We start from the raw sequence: 7070 nt of genomic DNA, 5'->3' as shown, positions 1-7070 counted from the left end.
TGGAAGATCGGTTGTGATAGTTTTCAGAAGGCCGATCATTGATGTATGTATGTCCTGGCTTGTAAATTGTGAAGCTAAAACTGTGATGATGGAGCTGTTACAAGTCATAGCTTTAATGCGATGGTGAAGACTACTTAAGGCTTGTATAGAAAATTTAAATTTAAAATACAATTTACCATGAAGATCTGGTTTATAACTGGTCTTCAGTAACCAATGTTTGTCGTAAGAGGTGACTGACGGGATTGCTGGGTTGTCTGGTCCAGACTCGAATATTAACCCGTGAAGGTCCGGGTTAGAATGAACCTTCAGTAACCCATGCTTGTAGTTAGAAGCGACTAACAAGATTGGGTGGTCAGGCTCGCTGACTTGGTTGACACGTCATCAGTTACCAATTGCGTAGATTGATGCTCATGCTGTTGATCACTGGATTGTCTGGTCCAGACTCGATTATTTACAGACCGCCACCATATAGCTGGAATATTGCTGAGTGCACTTACTTGAATATTAACAAACAATGAATAACAAACAGTGAAAGACGGTTACTTGGAATACTTGTATTAAGGTTAGCTCCCATCATAATACAAGGCGTTTACGAGTCAAAATTTCGCGAAAGTGGAATAATTTTTTTTTAATTTGTGCTGAGTGTGTGAAACATTTTATGAGGTGACATAAAATGGAATCTCCAGAGAAGTCAGTGTAGAAGAGATAGTACAGTCCATTTGAGTCAAAATCTACGTGGCTGTTACCTGAGCTGTCGCTACACCCTTGTCACAAATCATGATATAGTTGATGAAAACCATGATGGTTTGGTAAACAACTTTCTTATTTTGTTGACAAAAATGATGACAAAATTCTGCAGAGTTGGTGTGTTTTTCCTTTTTACTTTGGCATTGGTTTGAGTAATTTACAGTTTTGTTTTTTGAGTAAGAGTGCAATTCATTGGGGAGCTTTTGACTATACCAGTGACTCCTTGATTTTTAATTTTTAAAACATTTATTTTTATCATCTATATTTCTCCAACCTCCAGCTACTGTGACCACCAGCAGAGTTTACGGTTTGGTAATACAGAATCATAATTATCATTAATATATCATCTATATTTCTCCAACCTCCAGCTACTGTGACCACCAGCAGAGTTTACGGTTTGGTAATACGGAATCATAAACCCCAGCAGCAATAATATTGTCATACCAGGAGTCCGCCTTGTTAGTCAGATGAAATAGGTTCAGTAAGATCAGTAACCTCCAGAGGCCCAGATAAGCTGCGTATCCGGGTGAAATACGCATAGAAAATTTCCAATTACGCATTGAAAAATAATTTGTTGCGTACCAATTACGCATTTAAAATGTTAGATACGCAAAAAGTTTAAAACAAATGCGTACGGAATTTATTTATAAAAATCGCTTGCGTATCAAGTTGTACTGTTAGTATAGGACTAGTGTTGTACTGTCAGTAACGGATAAGTGATTTTTTTATGAAATCATTTCCATTATATTTAAGTTGGTTTTGATTAGGTATGATATAAGGCAGGACATACCTGCTTAGTAAACTTACTCAATGACATAATACTTAGGTGAGTAAAATGACTGAAATACGCACATATTTGAAAGCAGTGGGTAACGGAAAATGAAATACCCACTCAACATTCATAATACCCACTCCAAAAAATTACAGTGGGTACAGTACCCACATGACCTAAATCTTATCTGGAGTTCTGGTAACCTCCCTATAAAGTGTCGTGTAAATATCAAATCTCAGCTGTAGGCAATAATGAGAGCTGACATTAGTAATTCATGCTATTAATGTAGCCATAGGCATGAATATTCTACAAGCCTACTTCAGCACTATGATGTCATACATTTTTGTTAAGCTATTACATTAGCACTAAGACCACTTGTACCACAGCACCAGGAGAGTTCAGTGTAGAGATCGCTAGCCCTCCAAGCTGGTGTAGTCCCAACGGAAACTTTGTCACTTTCTAAGTGGCAATAATCTTGCAGTATTTCCTTCAGTTACATAATAGTTTATTTGTGACAGAATAGGCAAAAGACTTTCATAACAACTGCTTTATTAAACTGCATGATTATGCCTCTTTATTTGCTGTAACACAAAACAGTATTTTACAGAAGAAGAGAAGTTGTTATCTATAAAAAATATGATAAAGTTATTTATCGTTAAAAATATTTGATATTGTTCATCCCGCGGTTACCAACCAATAATGTTTATATGTAAATACATAGGTAAGATATATCACCATATGTCTGGACAGGTCAGTTTCATCAATTTCTGTAAGAGTTGTATCATGACTAGAGTTTTTACATCATAAAAACCGCTTTTATCAATTATTTGGTTTCCATAAGTGCTGAGTTAAAATAGAGTACTTTAAAATACAATTTAAGTTTTGAGATGTTATTTACTTCCCTTGAAGACATTTTAATAAAATAGATGTATACCTTTTGCTGCAAAATGCAGTTAGTAAAAATTCATTGTAAGAACTTTTATCTTTACAATATTTACATTTGAAACCAAATGCTCTACTTAAACATATTAATTGCACTGGCAACATTGTAGAGACAAACATATAGAAACATATGGCACATCCATATATTGTGTTTTATCGTTCTATTCCTTGTGTTGCATAATAACAGCTTTTCTCCTTCATTATAATGCATTCTGTGTATAATATCCATCATCATGTAAGTTTTAATAGGTTTCTATATATTTTGCAATTATGATTATTTCACAAAAAGTATTTGAAAAGTATTTTTTTAACATTTTAACTTATATAAACAATTGAAATACTAAATTGTATACAGAAATGAAGCCAATTGATTTTAATGATTATGGTTCTTAGTGAATGATGGCTTCGGAAACAAATGCATTCACATCTTACCAATTAAATATTCAGATATCCTTGGCAAATCTGAGAGTTAGAATTGATCTTCAGTAACCCATCCTTGTCATAAGAGACGACTAAGGGAAACTGGTGGTCAGACTCACTGACTTGACTTGACATGTCATCGATACTCATGCTGTTGATCACTGGTTGTCTGGTCACTCAATTTTTGCAGACCGCTGTCATATATATAGCTGGAATATTGCTGAATGTGCATTAAATAACAAACAAGCAAACATAATCAGGGCTCACTCACTCACCCTTAATAAATAAGTGACATTGAGATTAAGTGGAAGTTTTGACACCAGGTGTTCTGAGTACAAAGTATCAGTCGTTTGTTTTTTGTGTTATTTTTTGTTTTATTTCTGCATTAAGCATTTTATCTTCATGAAAACAAATGTAAGCATGAGTTTGTAGTGTTGGAATTGCATATAATGTAATTTTTCTATGGATGCATTGTGATGTGCTTTTAATTGTCACTGCAGGAACTGCACTAACTGGTCATCAGATTTCCATTGTTATCACTTTTTGTTGTTATTTTTTTGTTCGTCTCTGTTCCTAATACATCTATGCAACTTTTGTTGATATGTTGTAAAAGCTGCCTGTTATGAATAAATGCCATGCTCACCTTTGTTTATCGGGTTTTATATTCCCAAATCAAGGAAGCTCTTTCCATATCTCAGATGATGGTTTTGATTTCCCACATGGATACAGTGTGCAAAGCAGCATTTCTCCTGTTCCCTGACATGACTGACTGAGTTTGGTTTTGCGCCGATTTTAGCAATATTCCAGCAACATCAAGGCGGGGGACACCAGAAATGGGCTTCACACACTGTACCCATGTGGGGAATCAAACCCGAGTCTTCGGCGTGACAAGCCAACGCTTTAGCCACTAGGCTACCCCACCGCCCCTTCCCTGACATGATGTTACATGAATATTGCTGAAAGCTAACCCTACTCACTCACTCATTCGAATGGAACCGATTCAGCACTTGTACAAGATATATCTCAGGAATGTCCAAGCACTGAATGGTCTATGTTATATGCAGAGACATTGGTGTTGATGGTTGTGATGGCACTGAATTTCAGGAATCCATATTAAATCTTCTTTGACCCGTGAAGGTCCGGGTTAGAAATTGATCTTCAGTAACCCATGCTTGTCGTAAGAGGTGACTAACGGGATCGGGTGGTCAGACTCGCTGACTTGGTTGACACATGTCATCGGTTCCCAATTGTGCAGATCGATGCTCATGCTGTTGATCACTGGATTGTCTGGTGCAGACTCAATTAATTACACACTGCTGAGTGCAGCATAAAACTGAACTCACTATTTCACCTATCTCAAGAGAAACAACGCACTGGGTATCTATTCTGACCACAAATCCAGCCCAAACATAAGTAACTTGGATACTGTGCATCTATATGACTATTGCAACATTACTGGAAATTAACAAAGAACAAAACTGACTTTTCAAATTTTTTTACTTCTGAAGACATGACAATGACCAACTAATGATAAGTATGAGATGTGTACAGGTTTGGTGTAAATTACAAGTAATCACCAAGTAAGTCATTTCATCATGGGAAGCATACAAATTAAACCACACTACTTAAACAAATGCTTGACTGAGAATATCAGCGCCATATGCACTGTCTTAACTTTCAAACCACAAGCAGTAAAATACAGTGATCCCAACATATTGAATCCAGAAATTCCATAACATGAAAACTTTCAAATTTATATCAAGACAGGGACAGCACTGAATGTACTGGAGCACAAAGCAAAAGACAATAAAACATTATGAAGAAGAGCATAATTTGTGAGACTAAAATCACATTGGAAAAATTATAATCTTCCACACCGGATGGCAAGTCTTGTCCTTTGGTATAGGCTTTTAAAGAAATGTTTGTTAAAATTGCTACAAGTATTATAAAACCAAAGTTTTAAATAACAGTAACACATCTACAATTCTCATTTTTACAATTGGGTTTGTTATTAATACCAACTAAGATTTAAGCAAAATGACCATACATGATCAGTTATATTATCAAAAGGAGAATTAAACTAGAAATACGTGGAAATACATAGAGTTGCCCTACAATATCAATAATAGCGACACAAGAAGTCACATACACTATTCAATAAGAAATCCTGAAACTTGGACATTACCGGTAATCATCTGATATGTGGCCCTAAAATATTCTCGTCTCTAAATCCTTTAGTACTGAACAAATAGTGGAGACAACATGTAAAACAATAGTAAGCTTACTGTAAGAAAAATATTCTCATCATACGCAATTCTTTAAAACATGATTATTTCATTCTTCTTTCCCAGTAGGGACAAAAAGAAGGAAGCATAAGTCTTCTGTTATAATCTTCAAAAATCAGTAATGAACCAGATTATTTTAAGATGTAAACCAAAACTGATCAATACTGAACAAATTTTATGGATGACAACTTCATTTATTTTGTGAGTGTGACGTTTCGATACAGATTCTTGTACCGCGTTCGATACAGATTCTTGTACCGTTGTCAAACGTCGACAATGGTACAAGAATCTGTACCGAAACGTTGCACTCACAAAATAAACTAAAATTTGTTCAACAATGTACATCCCAACTTCTAAAATGCCACTCAAACAAGTCAAAATTGATCACATTGAAAGAAAATCATTTCTTCATGACCCAAAGTGAGGAGAAACATTTCCCCCATTTCCCAGATCCAAAGATCATGTTTTCCAGCCATCACTGTTGAGGCATAAGCAGAGGACCCTGTCAAGGTAAACACTAGCTGCCACAGGAAGTAGGGTACCAGGCTATTGTTGAGCTTAAGAATAAACTGTCTCCAAATACATGCTACATTTAACACCTATTTACTAAGTACAGTCGAACCTTGTTCTGTCAAACTTGTGGGGACAATCAAAAACTTTGAGACAACCATTTTTCAAGACCAAACATCACGTCATGAGGAAGGCTATGATATATGGAGAAGAACTTCTTTATTACAACAGGAATGTTTCTATTGTAATCGAGTTGTTCGTCGACATGTCTTATCCTTCGATAGTATTTCAATGTCTAAATGCCTCTCCGAGTTATAACATACTGAGTGAGTTTAGTGTTACGCCACTTTTAGCAATATTCCATCAATATCATCACAGCGGGGGACACCAGAAATGGACTTCACACATTGTACCCATGTAGGGAATCGAACCCAGGTCCTCGGTGTGGCGAGCATATGCTTCTTGTAAGAAAACTTCCCTAACTTGCTGGTGATGTGGATACACTGATTAGCTTGATTTAAAGTGGACTTGTTAATTAGGTTTGATTGGATATTGGAATGTTGTCAGAAAGCATCCTGCTTTTGATGTAATTGCCCCAACCACATTGAAGACGGTCGATTGAGTGTGAGTGAGCGAGTTTAGTTTTAAGCTGCTTTTAGGAATATTCCTGCAAAATTAAGGCGGGGAACAGCAGAAATTGGCTTCACACATTGTAGCCATGTGGGGAATCGAAACTGGGTCTTTGGTGTGATGAGCAAATGCCTTAACCACTATGCCACCCCACTGCCCCCAATTGAGTGAGTGAGTGAGTTTGGTTTTACGCCGCTTTTAGCAATATTCCAGCAATATCACGGCGGGAGACACCAGAAATGGGCTTAACACATTGTACCCATGTGGGGAATCGAACCCGGGTCTTTGGCGTGACGAGCGAACGCCTTAACCACTAGGCTACCCCACCGCCCCGCCCCCAATCGAGTGTGAAAGGAGTTACAAAGTTGAGAGATCCAGGAATTTGGATAAAGTAGTATAAATGATAAAGACAGGAAGGATTTTGCGGACTTGAAGATCATTTTCGAAAACCAGGAATTTGAAACATCCAAGTTTAACAGTACATGGTTCGACTGCCACTGTTTGTTAATGTGAGGGATCAGGGCCAATAACTGTACATCAGGCTGATGTAGATATGATCAGAAAGATGATGGAACAATGATCTGTACTGTTGTAGACAACAAATGAATATGAGAAATTCAAGCAAAAATTCAGACTGACAATGCACCAACAAAAGCCAAGATCTAAATGATTGTGTATAGCAAACAAATACATCGCACATTTCATACAACACAGTTTATATATGCAAATGTTCTAAGGGGGTACATACCACTCATTTGAGGGGG

At 36.7% G+C, this 7070-nt stretch overlaps 1 long non-coding RNA gene across 1 annotated transcript; it reads right to left on the bottom strand.

Annotated features, from left to right (window-relative positions):
• Window positions 1–1088: 1088 nt before the first annotated feature.
• Window positions 1089–1757, bottom strand: LOC124276527. The gene is made up of 2 exons (XR_006898554.1): window positions 1723–1757; window positions 1089–1242 (listed from the first exon to the last, which is right to left on the bottom strand). It is a non-coding gene; the product is annotated as an uncharacterized LOC124276527 (long non-coding RNA).
• Window positions 1758–7070: the final 5313 nt, after the last annotated feature.

The sequence above is a fragment of the Haliotis rubra genome, unplaced genomic scaffold (genome assembly GCF_003918875.1).
Source record: "Haliotis rubra isolate DU_JTF1 unplaced genomic scaffold, ASM391887v1 Scf21, whole genome shotgun sequence".
NCBI classification, from domain to species: Eukaryota; Metazoa; Mollusca; class Gastropoda; order Lepetellida; family Haliotidae; genus Haliotis; species Haliotis rubra.
Note: the sequence above shows the minus strand (reverse complement) of the source record. Positions and strands in the feature narration are given on the sequence as shown.